Source organism: Hylobates moloch, unplaced genomic scaffold (assembly GCF_009828535.3).
Source record: "Hylobates moloch isolate HMO894 unplaced genomic scaffold, HMol_V3 SCAFFOLD_5, whole genome shotgun sequence".
NCBI classification, from domain to species: domain Eukaryota; kingdom Metazoa; phylum Chordata; class Mammalia; order Primates; family Hylobatidae; genus Hylobates; species Hylobates moloch.
Window position 1 is genome coordinate 117,296,860 of NW_026652280.1, and position 15,308 is coordinate 117,312,167.

The following is a 15,308-nucleotide window of genomic DNA, read 5'->3' on the forward strand; positions in this document are numbered from 1 at the left end:
GGAATCCAGGCAAGTCTAGGATTTAAGATGTTTTAAATGGTGCCACAAGCACAAACAAGTTCTACAAATAGAACCTGCACAGTTAGCTGAAGAATGGACTCTACTCAGCACAGTATGTAGCACAGTAAACATTTGTTGGTGAATGAATGGAGAGAGAAAGTATCTGGGGCGATCACACCTTAGCTGGTGGTCTCATCTTTTCATAGAAAATACAATTATATTGTTAAATCTAAAATTCAAGTGTGAGTAGAAGATCTTTGTGTGTGAGCATTTTAACTGGCTATGCAGTGAAGAGTGAGGCATAATAAACCTGCAGCATTCACAGGAACTTACATAACTAGTAACTGGATTTAAAGAAGTACCACGAATACGCTGAAGACAATTAAATACTGATCTTGTTGGTTTTGTGATAAATGTTTTGTCCGTCGCTGCTAATGCTAGGACTTAATATTAACTTGTTTCGTCAAATCCAATGTTTTCTCTTTCTTTTTCACCCCAGTGCTTACCCTCTTTGATCTTTTGGTATCTTTTTGACAGTGTCATAACTCCTCTTTCTTTAAATTCTTCCTGCCTTTGTTTCTGTGACCTGCACTTTCAATGCAATTTCATTTCAACCAATATTTATTGGTCATCTATGCGGTGCCAGACACTGGACTATCATCATTGGTTTATTAACTCATCCATCAACATTAATTGAGTTCCTACTGGGTGTTGGGCACTGTGCCAGTGACAGGATACAAAGATGAACAAGATGTTGTCCCTGATGTTAGAGGCTGCACAGTGTAGTGAAGGAGTCAGCTAACTATATCATGGAGTGGAGAGGCTGTTATAGAAGTGCACACTCAGGGCCTGTGGCCCTCAGAGAAAGAATCGATTACTTCTCTATGCAGGGAGGGGGTATTGCATAGCACCATGCCTGGCATGTGCTAAATTTTCAACAAATATTTGTCAAAGAAACAAGTAGTCTTCTAGGTGGAGATAATAGCACAAACAGGGATCTCTAGGGAGCCTTCACTAGCTAAAGTAGTGGTTTTCAACCCAGTGAGGCAGAGTATTACAGTCTCTGGAGTCATGGAAGGTGATGGTGAAAGGAACAACGTGTATCTGAAGGGGGATTGCATATGAAAAATGTATTCCTACTGTTGCAATTTAACTTATAAATTTTACAAACATGCATATTTAAAACCACATTACATAAAATATTAACTTATAGATTCAATTTTATACATTTATATAACAAGAATGAGAATAAAATTATTGTTTTCATGATATGAATTACAGAAATTAAAGCTCAAACTAGGAAAACTGGACAAATATAGGTAAAAATAGAAGTTCCAGAGGTTCTGCAGCAAAGCCATTGTCTTCTTGAGGATGGTAGTGAGATTTTTATGTTTAACAAAAGGGGGTGTAGAATAATGGGCTTTGAAGGACTGTATTCTGTAGGTTAAGGTTTGTCAACTGGTGTCAGAATCAAAATCAAAATCACCTGGGGATCTTGTTTTTTTTTTTTTCATTTTATTTTATTTTTATTTATTTATTGTTTTTGTTTTGGGGATCTTGTTTTAAAAAGCAAATTCCTGGAGCCTATGTGTTACTTAACAATAGGGATACATTCTGAGAAAAGCGTCTTTAGGTGATTTCATCGTTCTGTAAACATCATAGAGTGTATTTAAACAAACCCAGAGAGCATAGTCTACGATATACCTAGGCTATATGGATAGCCTATTGCTCCTAGGCTACACGCCTGTACAGCATGTTAACGTACTAAATACTGTAGGCAATTGTAACACAGGAGTATTTGCGTATCTAACATATTTAAACCTAGAAAAAGTATAGCAAAAATACAGTATTATGATCTTATAGGGCCATTGTCCTATAAAACAGTATTCATCATTGACCAAAATGTCATTATGTGGCTCATGACTCTGTGTGTGTGTATACATATGTATATGATTTATTATAAGGAATTGGCTTATGCAATTATAGAGGCTCAGAGGTCCCAAGATCTGCAATCAGCTAGCTTGAGACTCAGGAGAGCTGATGATGTTAGTTTCTTTTATTTATTTTTGAGATAGAGTTTCACTCTGGCTGCCCAGGCTGGAGTGCAATGGCGTGATCACAGCTCACCACAACCTCCGCCTCCTGGGTTCAAGTGATTCTCCTACCTCAGCCTCCCGAGTAGATGGGATTACAGGCATGTGCCACCACACTCAGCTAATTTTTTGTATTTTTAGTAGAGACGGGGTTTCTCCATGTTGGTCAGGCTGGTGTCGAACTCCTGACCTCAGGTGATCCGCCCGCCTCAGCCTCCCAAAGTGCTGGGATTATAGGTGTGAGCCACTGTGCCTGGCCTCAATGTTAGTTTTATTCTGAAAGTTGGCAGGCTTGAGACCCAAGAACAACCCATTTTTTAGTGGGAATCTGAAGGCAGGAAAAGACCCGTGTGCAGCTCTAGTAGTCAGGCAGAAGGAGTTTCCTTTTACTCAGCTCTTTTGTTCTATTTGGGTCTTCAGTTGATTAGATGAGATTTACCCACATTAGGGAGGGCAGTCTGCTTTACTCAGTCTACTAGGTCAAATGTTAGGTGTTTGTTTGTTTGTTTTGTGACAGAGCCTCACTCTGTCACCCAGGCTGGAGGGCAGTGGTGTCATCTCAGCTCACTGCAACCTCCGCCTCCCAGGTCCAAGCGATTCTTATACCTCAGCCTCTTGAGTAGCTGGGATTACAGGCACCTGCCAGCATGCCCACCTGGCTACTTTTTGTATTTTTTGTAGTGATGGGGTTTCACCATGTTGGCCAGGCTGGTTTCGAACGCCTGGACTCAAGTGATCTGCCTGCCTCGGCCTCCCAAAGTGCTGAGATTACCAGTGTGAGTCACTGCGCCCGGCCAAATGTTAGTCTTACCCAGAAACACCCTCACAGACATACTCAGAATAATGTTTGACCAAATGTCTGGACACCCTGTGGCTCAATAAAGTTGACACAAAAATTAACCATCACACAGATGATTACTGATACATACTGTGTATCACATAGATGGTTTTGAATGCACACTGAAATCTGAGGACCTTTACAGGCCGTTAGGGACCATGGAAGGTTTTCAAGAAAAGTGATTTGATCAGATTACCTGGGAACTGCTGAAGAAGGATCCCTGGTGGCTATGTGGAAGGTAGATAGTGATAGGGTAGGGTAGATGAAGCAGGGCAGAGTGGGGTGGAGCAAGACTGGAAGACAGGAAGGTATTGTGCAGGACAGAATGATGAGGTTCTATTCTTTTCTCTGCTAATGACCCTTTCCCCCTTACTATTGCTACATAACAAATTATTCCAGTGCTTAGTAGCTTAAAACAATTGTGGGTCAGAAATCTGGGAAGAGCTTTGCTGGGTGGTTCACACTTGAGGTCTCCCTCATTGTTGTAGTTGGATGTTGGTTGGGGCTTTATTTATCTTGTCTGTGCTAAGATAAATAAAGATGCATGGTTGGCAGTTGATTCCAGCTGTCATCTGCTGTACACAGCCTCTCCAGCAGGGTAGTCTGGAGGTAGTCAGACTTCTTACATGACATATGGCTTCATTTCAAGAGAACCAGGCAGAAGTTGCATGGCCTTTTCTGATCTAGCTTCAGAAGTCACACATCTCCTCTACTGTACTCAATTAGTTGAAGCAGTCTCAAGTGGTCCAGATTCAAGGGGGGTGGGAAGAATTAGACTCCACTTCTTGATGAGGGCAATGGTCAGTTAACAGTATAGAAGAACATGTGGGATGGGAACACGTGTTGTGGCCATCTTGGGAAAAAACAATCGACATAGCTCCCAAATTGACTTATTTTATATACACAATTGCCCCCAAGATATCTCCACTTGGAAGTTTTGTTGTCAACTCAAGTCTAAAGGAGAATTTATCACAATAAACCTCCATCCCATTATTATTATTATTATTATTATTGTAATATAACTTTTTTAAAAAACAGACTAAAACATTTTTCTATTTTTTTTTCTTTGAGACAGGGAATTGCTCTGTCACGCAGGCTGGAGTGCAGTGGTGCCATCTCGGCTCACTGTGACCTCTGCCTCCTGGGCTCAAGCCATCCTCCCACCTCAGCCCTCTGAGTAGCTGGGATTACAGGTACATGCCTCCATGCCCATCTAATTTTTGTATATTTTGTAGAGACAGGGTTTCTCTGTGTTGCACAGGCTGACTAAAACCTTTTATCTTTGACTTTTCTCTCTCTGAAAATAATCTGCTACAAAATCCTATTTTTTCTTCTTCCTTTATGTTGGTTCCACATCCCACTTCCCTAATTCTGGAGTGGGCCCCTAACTGAGGTCCATTTATCTAAATTTCTAATATTGGGTTCCCTGGGAAGTGAACTCTGATGCAGAGCTTAGCATGCAGGGTTTTTCTTAAGGGGTTACTTTGAGATGGACACCTGTGGCAGGGAAGAGAAGGAATTAGAATTGGGAAGGATAAAAAGTGGAGCTGCAATACAGGCCCAACACAGCCTCAGCTGACTCAGTCGGGAGCTCTGGAGTTAGAATGTTCCTTCAGAGTTGTCCCACAATGGGCTAAGATGGATGAGCCTTTATGTTTCTGCATTGTCCAGTCACTGGATGGGCCACCATGGAAAGGAGCATGAGCTTGGGCAAGGCAGCTCTCTGCAGTTGAGGAAATCCCCGAGTGGCTGACAGCTGCTGGTTGTCCACTCACGGCACTCCCAGGAGCTGGAGCAACAAGTCCTTCCTTCATTCAGTCTTCAGCAAACTTCGTTCCACATCATTCTCTCCTGTTGACTTACCCTCTGATTATTTCATGGCCGCTATTTTGCCCCACTCCAGTGCAGCTAGGTTATGAGCTCCTTGAGGGAAGGAATGGAGGCCTGCCTTTTCCCCACGATGTTCAGCACAGGTGAAGTACAGATATATGTATGGTCAGAGCTCAAAAGGTGCTTGGTAGTCAGTTAACCAGGGCTTCGGATTGATGCAGAGATTGCTGACTGTACTGTTTGTATTACCATTACCATAGCAGAAGAAATACTTTAGGGGACCTTCACCTCATTGTCTTTCTGAGGGAGAAGAAAACTAACATCCTTGTTTTTTTTTTGTTTTTTTTTTGTGTTGGAGTCTTGCTCTGTCACCCAGGCTGGAGTGCAGTGGCGCGCTCTCGGCTCACTGCAAGCTCCGCCTCCTGGGTTCACGCCATTCTCCTGCCTCAGCCTCTCCGAGTAGCTGGGACTACAGGCGCCCGCCACTACGCCCGGCTAATTTTTTTGTATTTTTAGTAGAGACGGGGTTTCACCATGGTCTCGATCTCCTGACCTCGTGATCCGCCCGCCTCGGCCTCCCAAAGTGCTGGGATTACAAGCGTGAGCCACCGCGCCCGGCCTAACATCCTTGTTATTAATAGCTGCCCGGAGCTCGTGGTGCTGGGCAGGGAGTGGCAGCAGGGCCTGGAAACATTGCCTCTCTGATTCGAGCTGCACCTGAGGTCCTACTCCCCACCCAGCCTTTCCCCTCCACGAAGTAGAGCTGGGATCCTTCTGGTTCTCACAGGGTGCTGTGTGCATTTAACTAATTAGTGGCTATAAAGTGTTGTCCAAATGTCAAGTATAATTATGGTTAGCAATTACTTTTGCCTGGAGAGGCAGCCTTCCAGCCATTGTCGAGGGAGGGAGATAAGTGATAGAGTGTTCTATTAGAGACTGGGGGAGCAGAAGCTGCTTTCCTGCCCTCAGAGGGTCAGGAATCTGGATGCAGCTTTCACACACACATAGGACACACCTAGGCAGGAATCCCCTGAGGAGTCATATTTTTCTTTATAGATTCATTTCCAAGTTGGGGAGAGAGAAAAGCATTTCTGCAGTGCACTGCCCGAAGCCACCATCAAGGTAGCTTCTTAGAGTGTGGTTGAGCTCTGAAAGCCACTCCTGAAGACCCCCTCTTCCCCGGGCCCCAGAGATGTTGTGGGAGAAATCCACCTGCAGGTTTTCTTGCCACCCCCACAGTGTTACTGCAGCATCTGAAATTTAACAATAGCCTCTGCAATCATAATAATACATTAAAAATAAAGTATTTTGGAGCTCCCTAAATGGAAATTTCTATGTGATTTTTATATTTAGAATTCTTTCTCTCCCTCTGGGTAAATTTTATAAATAACCGTTGGGAATGTTGAACGGAATTCAGTTTCCATATTGATTCTCTTTTGTCTTTTCACATAGGAAATACCAAGCAATTTTTTGTCATGTGACCTTTTCCCATGAAGGTTTATAAAATTAGATAATGTAAACTGGCAGGTAAATAGGAAAGGAAGAAAAGAAGGAAACAATGGTGTAGAAATAAGCAATGGTTTGCTTAGAAAGAAATGAAATTCCATGTTACATCTTGAGATAAATACAGGTTCATCTCACTATCCTGCCCATTTGTAGTTAGAGTTGGAGGCTATACTAGCTAACATTGATTGAACACTTGCTGCAATCCACATAATTCTCAGGTACTTCCTATGTCTTATCTCATTTACGTCTCACATTAACCCTGGAAGTAGATATTATTATCAACCCATTTTATAGAGTAGAAACTGAAGACTCTAGAAATTAAGGAATTTACCACACATGTCCATCTAGCTCCAGAGCCAGCCAGGGCTCCTAACATCACTCTGTTACTAAAGGCTGGGTGGGGCATGCTGTGAATGTGTGGGGATTGTCATTTCTAGAAACAAGAGCCAGAGCACTGTAAGTTCCTGGGATCAATGAAGATTCCTTCATGCCAGCTCACTATGGACACCCCAGAAGCATTTTTGACCCTCTTTACCCCAGGACTATGCAGTCTCAGAAGTTTCTTGGAGAAGATTTCCTGTGTCTAAGTATTGAAACTCTAAGTGAAACTTGAGTCCATGTCCATTATTTACACTAACTCAGAAATAATCTTAGAAAAAAATATATATTTTTTAAGGGATAGGGTCTCACTCTGTCACCTAGGCTGGAGTGCAGTGGCTGATCATAGCTCACTGCAGCCTCAACCTCTTGGGCTCAAGTGATCCTCCCACCTCAGCCTCCCAAGTAGCTGGGACTATAGGCATGTGCCACCACATCTGGCTAATTAATTTTTTGTTTTCGTAGAGACAAGGTCTCACTATGTTGCCCAGGCTGGTCTTAATCTCCTGGGCTCAAGCATTCCTCCCTCCTTAGCCTCCCAAAGCGCTGGGATTATAGGCGTGAGCCACTGCACCCAGCCCAAAGACATTCTTTTATATAAAAACCTAGAGGCAAAGTTTTCCCTGACACATCCCTCCCCGACCCCGCTCCCCAGTCTAGGGCAGTTCTTGCTACCCATAATGCACTCTTAGAGCATTCTAGACTTTTCCTTCATAGCATTTATTGTAGTTGTGGATTATATGTTGGTGTGACTATTTGACCAGTATCTCTCTGCCTCACCAGGTTGTAAAACCCCATTAGGGCAGTGACTGAGTGTGTGTCAGCATCCCCAGAACCTAATACCATGCCTGCATGGAACAAGCACCCGGATATGTGCTATAGGAGTGAAGGACGCTACTGGTGGCCCCGTCCGGTTCTGAGAAAATGGTGCCACAAGCTACAAGAGAAATCTTCTTCTCTGAAGCCTTTAAAGATTTGGTTACTTTTTCAAAATGAATATTCTTTAATACACAATTTCAATAATTTCTGAAATGAGGATAATGGCTGGTTTTTTTTTTTTTTTTTGAGATGGAGTCTTGCTGTCACCCAGGCTGGAGTGCAGTGGTGCAATCTCAGCTCACTGCAACCTCTGCCCCCCGGGTTCAAGCAATTCTCGTGCCTCAGCCTCCTGAGTAGCTGCGGTTACAGGTGCCTGCCACCACGACTGGATAATTTTTGTATTTTTAGTAGAGATGGAGTTTCACCATGTTGGCCAGGGAGGTCTTGAACTCCTGACCTCAAGTGATCTGCCTATGGCTGGCTTTTTATAATAGTTAAGAATACTGCTCCTGGAGTCAGAGGGTCTGGTTCTCATCCTCTGATTTGGATCACAGCTTGCTGCACGATGATGATCACGTGTTTGAACTTCCCAGTGCATCCATTTCCTCCTGGGTAAAGTGGGGCTAATACCGTTAAAGCAATGATGTAAAAATTAAATGAGTTAACACAAGTGAGCGTTCAGAATTGCATCTAGTGCATGGGAATCCCTCATAAGTGTTAGCTATTATTATCAGTGTGCCATCAGCTTGGAACTCATGCAGTTCTGCTGCAGATTTGTATTGTTCCTGAGAACAGAATATGAGACCAAATTGAGGCCAGGTGTAAAGGCATCTGGACCTTATATCCCTGCTGTCTAGTTTCTTCAAGAGGCCGGAGAGAACCTCCCTCAACTCCAGCCTGCCAAGTGTCATTTATTTTAATGCAGTGTGCCCCCAGTCTTAGGAAATGGAATTCTTCATCTTCCAAGGCCTCTGGCTGAGACTGGAGACTTGTGCCTGCTGCACTGCTTGGCTGGATTCGATGCCCTAGAAAGATACTTTTTAACTCAGAGAAACTGTGACTCCATGAAAGGGTCAGATCCCACCAAAAGTCATCCCGGTTCTCCATCAGTTTCTCTCTCCATTCCACCTCCCCCAGCCCATCCTCCGTCTGGGCTCCATGGCTCTTTCCTTCTGTGTTCCCACAGGACGGTGCCTGCTTTCACCCACCCTCTAGACTTTGCCCCAGTCACCTCAAACAGCCGAAGGTCCAAATTTAGTAATAGAAATTCACTTCTCTAACCGCTTTACAAAAACATTAACTCATAACTCACGGAAACCCAGTGAAGTCGGTGCTGGTGGCACCTCCATTTTACAGATGATGAAACCAAGGAGAGGAGGGAGGTTGGATAACTTGGCCCAAGGTCACTTGCTGAAAAGTGGCAGAGCTAGGATTCACTGCCTCTGGTTCATTGCCTTGGAAGGAAGGAAAGTCTCCCCACTCCCATCACTGGGGATCTCTTCTTTAACTTTCTCCACAGTATCATTGCTCAGATAAATGAGAGACAAGGAGAGAAACAAAGATGGATGTATGTATAAACTTAAGCAAGCATGGAGAGCCATGGTGATGTGGTTAAGTGTCAGTTCTGAGCTGAATTGCACTGGTTAGTGTCCTGGATTTTGAATTTACTAACCCTGGAAAATAAAATTAGAATAATGATAAGTGTACATACCTTACAACGTCATTTTGAACATGAAGTTAATAAATATTAAGCCCCTTAGAACAATGTCTGGCATATAGTAAGGGCTCAATACTTGTTATCTGCCTTTTTTTTTTCTTTTTATGTTCTCAAAAGGCAGAAGAAGCAATGCCTTTGTAGAAAGAATAGTAGACTTGGAATCAGAAGATTGAGTCTGAGTACCACTTAGCTTTTGCTTCCTGTATGATCACCAGTAAAGCATTTTTCATCTGTAAGGCCTTGCTGTTTTCATCCCTAAAATTGGGATGAAAATACTTTTACACACTGAGATGGTGGCCTATGAAAGAGCTTTGTAAATTTGCAAGCTGTGACCAAATAATTATCCCATTTTGTGATTTAGGACTTCTCCTAGAGTAGACAGAAAGCTGCCTTTCAGAAGGTCTTCAGACTCGCTTCTCGGCCTTTTGGCTAAGTTCAAGTGCAGAAGACGAAATAACTTCATCTTTTAGAATTCCACCACTGGAGAGTCATTGTCTGAGACTTCCAGACTTACTAAGATAAATGGCAGGAAGTAGACAGCCCAGTGTGTTTGTGGGGAGAGAAGAGAAGTCTCAGGAATATGACTGCCGTCTTCAAGGAGTTGAAAGGCTGTCACAGGGTGGCCTGGTCAGACTTCTGAGTGACCAACAGGTAAGAACTGGGTCTCTAAGTGGAAGTGTCAGGGCTGATTTAGTGTGAAGAAAGAAGAGCATTCTTTTGATTATAGCCCTCAGAAAGTGGAAAGGGCTACCTGATAGTGAGTGCCTGCCATTGGAGGCATTCAAACAGAGATTTGAGACCACTCCATGGGAATGTGGTAGAGGAAATGTAACGAGTCAGGTGGTGATGAAACTAGTTCACCTGGGCCTGGGACGATCTAATTCATCCTAGGATGGCAGCACGCTGTAAGGGAGGGGAGGGCCTGTGAGGGAGCAGAGGGCTGGTTATGCAGGGAGGCAGGAGGAAAATATAGGGGGAGGCCTGCTGGGAATACAGGCCCAGCTCAGCAGAATTCACTCTTTTCCCAGAGTAGCTCCTGTCTCTTCGGCCACTTTAGGCCCTAAAGCCTAGAACTGTACACAATACACTCATTCATTCAGTTAATTCAGCAAATATTTACAGGCCTGAGAGTCAATTCCCACAGCGGACGCAGCGTGGGATTGCCTGCCCTGGCAAGCCTCCTGCCTGGTGACCAGCAGAGGGCAGGAGAGACGTGCAGATGCCAAACCCTGCACAGCTCACTAGCCAAGTGAGCTTCCTCGCCGGGGAAACTGGGTCACTCAGTTCTGCCAAGCTGCAAACATTCCGAGGGTTGTGGGCATGTTGGGCCTCTCCAGCAAGGGCTATGAGGCCCCCGATGTCACCTGGCAAGGCTGAGACCTCAGACCTCTGGACTGGCAAAGTCGCTCCCTCCTGCATGGGGAAGGAAGGAAGGATGAGGCTGATACCATGCAATGGCTCAGGGAGAAGGCTGGAGGGATCTCTTCCCAGCAAAGTGTTTCAAGTAGCAGGGACAGCCCAGTCTATGCGTCACAGAGGAGCCCTGGGAGGCCAGGCCTGTCACGGTGGATGGGTGGGGCCGTTTGCTTCAGAGAATGCCCGGACTTCACTAAAGGAGTTTGAGGCTCTCCTTAGGCTGGGCTGAAACCCCCATTTGGAAGTGCATAAAAGGCTAACTCGCTGGATATGAATGGGTGAATGCCAAATCTGATATCTGAGTGGTTAGGAGGCAGGTTTGGAGTCAGATTTGCCTTTGTGTCCTGGTTTTCCATCTATATGTCATAGGACCTTGGGTAAGTCATTTTCAGACTTGATTTCCTTTTCTATAAACTGGTGGCACTACTGTGAGTATTAAGTGGAATAATGAAGCAAGTGTGCAGATTGCGATTCTTTCTCCTTCCCAGCTCTCTCACATCCTGGTCGGGGGACTGTGTGCCTGGGATAACAGTTGAAGCAGATGTTTTTTTGAGAATGGAAGTGAGGAGTGGATGCCCACCATGCTGCCAGTCTGGGCAGGGTGAACTCAACCTGAAGGAATGCTGTTCTGGGTAAAGCACGTGGGGCCACCTCTCCCCAGGCTTCTCTGGCCCCCTAGAGTCCTGCTGCAGAAAGATGTGAAGTATGTGAAGGCTCACGTGGCCTCTTGAAGTCTGAGGGTTAAGAAATCAGGGAGGTGAACTAGGCCTGGAATGGGAAGAAACTGGAGGATGGAATGGGAAGGAGCCATTCCCCAAATTCCTGTTCCCCTTATGGACTCTGACGCTTAGAAGGGCCCCTTGAACCTGCAGTCAAGGACCAGTTTATGCACTCTTCAAAATGTGTTTTCTCAACTAATCTAAGACCTTGAAGCAAGGACTTTGTTGCCCACTCCTGTCCAGGAGGGATGGTGGGTGCTGATGCTGCTATGTAAAGGCTCAGCACCTTGCTCAATACTTGTTTGCTATTGATGAGGAAGGAATCTTGGACAAGTAATTTGAGTTCCCAGTTTCACTGATTAAAAAATAAATAGAACCAAGGCTCAGAGAACAGTGGAACCAGGAGAAGGAAAGTTCCTGTCATTTGCAATTGCTGCTAGAATCCTCATCTGTGACCATCTGGATAAAGTGGCTGGATCCCTATGGTGAGCTGCTCAAATCTTGGAGTCTCTCTGCCTCCTTGGGGATTTCTCTTTGGCTACATCCTCTCTACTAAACTCTAGCCACTGCTTATGTTACCCAACCCCAGGTGGGAGACAGAGTTTTCCTCACTCCGGCCTAACCTTTAGGGCTCCAAGGAGCAGCAAGTGCTTCTCAGGTTGAGGGGTAATTCACCAGGTGTGTAGTGCTGGCAGCATAATGTGATAGAGCCAGTCACCTGCATTGCAATTCCAGCACCACCATGTACAGGCTGTGGGACCTTAGGCAAGATACTTGATATCTCCAAGTCTCAGTGTCCCCATCTATAAAATAGGGACAATAATAGTATTTACCTTATAGCCCCTGTTCTTTCCAGTCCCTCTTAATCTGAAATTGGAAGGATGAATAAATTAAACAGCCATCTTATTCCTTGGGAAAGCCAAAGAGCAACTCAAAAGGAAAGAATTGTAGATATGTGGCATTATTTCTGAGGGCTCTGTTCTGTTCCATTGATCTATATCTCTGTTTTGGTACCAGTACCATGCTGTTTTGGTTACTGTAGCCTTGTAGTATAGTTTGAAGTCAGGTAGCGTGATGCCTCCGGCTTTGTTCTTTTGGCTTAGGATTGACGAGGCGATGCGGGCTCTTTTTTGGTTCCATATGAACTTTAAAGTAGTTTTTTCTAATTCTGTGAAGAAAGCCATTGGTAGCTTGATGGGGATGGCATTGAATCTATAAATTACCTTGGGCAGTATGGCCATTTTCACGATATTGATTCTTCCTACCCATGAGCATGGAATGTTCTTCAATTTGTTTGTATCCTCTTTTATTTCATTGAGTAGTGGTTTGTAGTTCTCCTTGAAGAGGTCCTTCACATCCCTTCTAAGTTGGTTTCCTAGGTATTTTATACTCTTTGAAGCAATTGTGAATGGGAGTTCACTCATGATTTGGCTCTCTGTTTGTCTGTTATTGGTGTATAAGAATGCTTGTGATTTTCGTACATTGATTTTGTATCCTGAGACTTTGCTGAAGTTGCTTATCAGCTTAAGGAGATTTTGGGCTGAGATAATGGGGTTTTCTAGATATACAATCATGTCATCTGCAAACAGGGACAATTTGACTTCCTCTTTTCCTAATTGAATGCCCTTTATTTCCTTCTCCTGCCTAATTGCCCTGGCCAGAACTTCCAACACGATGTTGAATAGGAGTGGTGAGAGAGGGCATCCCTGTCTTGTGCCAGTTTTCAAAGGGAATGCTTCCAGTTTTTGCCCATTCAGTATGATATTGGCTGTGGGTTTGTCATAGATAGCTCTTATTATTTTGAGATACGTCCCATCAATACCTAATTTATTGAGAGTTTTTAGCATGAAGTATTGTTGAATTTTGTCAAAGGCCTTTTCTGCATCTATTGAGATAATCATGTGGTTTTTGTCTTTGGTTCTGTTTATATGCTGGATTACATTTATGGATTTGCGTATGTTGAACCAGCCTTGCATCCCAGGGATGAAGCCCACTTGATCATGGTGGATAACCATCTGATCTTTGACAAACCTGACAAAAACAAGCAATGGGGAAAGGATTCCCTATTTAATAAATGGTGCCGGGAAAACTGGCTAACCATATGTAGAAGGCTGAAACTGGATCCCTTCCTTACACCTTATACAAAAATTAATTCAAGATGGATTAAAGACTTACATGTTAGACCTAAAACCATAAAAACCCTGGAAGAAAACCTAGGCAATACCATTCAGGACATAGGCATGGGCAAGGACTTCATGTCTAAAACACCAAAAGCAATGGCAACAGAAGCCAAATTGACAAATGGGATCTAATTAAACTAAAGAGCTTCTGCACAGCAAAAGAAACTACCATCAGAGTGAACAGGCAACCTACAAAATGGGAGAAAATTTTCACAACCTACTCATCTGACAAAGGGCTAATATCCAGAATCTACAATGAACTCAAACAAATTTACAAGAAAAAAACAAACAACCCCATCAAAAAGTGGGTGAAGGATATGAACAGACATTTCTTAAAAGAAGACATTTATGCAGCCAAAAAACACATGAAAAAATGCTCATCATCACTGGCCATCATAGAAATGCAAATCAAAACCACAATGAGATACCATCTCACACCAGTTAGAATGGCAATCGTTAAAAAGTCAGGAAACAACAGGTGCTGCAGAGGATGTGGAGAAATAGGAACACTTTTACACTGTTGGTGGAACTGTAAACTAGTTCAAGCATTGTGGAAGTCAGTGTGGCGATTCCTCAGAGATCTAGAACTAGAAATACCATTTGACCCAGCCATCCCGTTACTGGGTATATACCCAAAGGACATGCTGCTATAAAGACACATGCACACGTATGTTTATTGTGGCACTATTCACAATAGCAAAGACTTGGAACCAACCCAAATGTCCAAAAACAATAGACTGGATTAAGAAAATGTGGCACATATACACCATGGAATACTATGCAGCCATAAAAAATGATGAGTTCATGTCCTTTGTAGGGACATGGATGAAACTGGAAACCATCATTCTCAGCAAACTATCGCAAGGACAAAAAACCAAACACCACATGTTCTCACCCATAGGTGGGAATTAAACAATGAGAACACATGGACACAGGAAGGGGAACATCACACTCCGGGGACAGTTGTGGGGTGGGGGGAGGGGGAAGGGATAGCATTAGGAGATATACCTAATGCTAAATGACGAGTTAATGGGTGCAGCACACCAATATGGCACATGTATTCATATGTAACCAACCTGCACATTGTGCACATGTACCCTAAAACTTAAAGTATAATAATAATAATAATAATAATAGTAATTTAAAAAAAGGAAAGAATTGGAAGCTGGGCTTTGGAATCTTCTCGTTCAGGCACTAGGAGCTGTTGGGTGGTGTAAATAGCCCTGGGCGGGAGAGGGGACCATGGCCTAGCACATCTCTGCTCTCAGATTGCTACCTTATCCACATTGCCAAGTCTCTTTGGGCCTTAGTATCCTCCTCTGGACAATGACAAGGTTGAGCTTGCTGACCATGGAGGTCCCTGTAGCCCTGCCCCTACTGAGATTCTCAGCCGCAGAGCTGGGCCCTTGTTCTTTGGGATTCAGCCCAGGCCTCACACAGTCACAGTGGCTGAAGAGGCAGCACTTTGCTGAGCTCTGGCCCACTTCCCAGAGAAGGTCACTCGGCCCCAGGGAAGCCCCTGGTTTGCTGGTTTGGATGCTGTGGAGGGCCAGGCAACAGGGACCTTAGCCTATTGGCATCTGGTTCCAGCCAAAGCTTTTCAGGGACGTGTGAGGGTAAGGAGCAGGGCTGGCAGAAGCAGTGAAAACCAGCCTGGAGCTTACATTCTGTGGCCTTGCTTTGAAATCTACAACCTCAGCCACCTGGGAAATGATGAAGCTCTGAAAAGAAACACTGGTCAGGGACCCAGGGGAAGTTTCCTCCTGAAAGGCCTGTGTGAGGATGGATTCCACATGAGGGGGAAAGTATTGA

General features: G+C 44.2%; 1 long non-coding RNA gene across 1 annotated transcript in view; it reads left to right on the forward strand.

The window, feature by feature from the left end:
• The window catches only part of LOC116469634 (uncharacterized), a 55,998-nt gene that overhangs the window by 16,644 nt on the left and 24,046 nt on the right, over positions 1 to 15,308 (forward strand). The window contains exon 2 of the long non-coding RNA XR_004248305.2: positions 4,007 to 4,124. This is a non-coding gene — a long non-coding RNA (uncharacterized LOC116469634). The remainder of the gene's footprint in view (positions 1 to 4,006; positions 4,125 to 15,308) is intronic.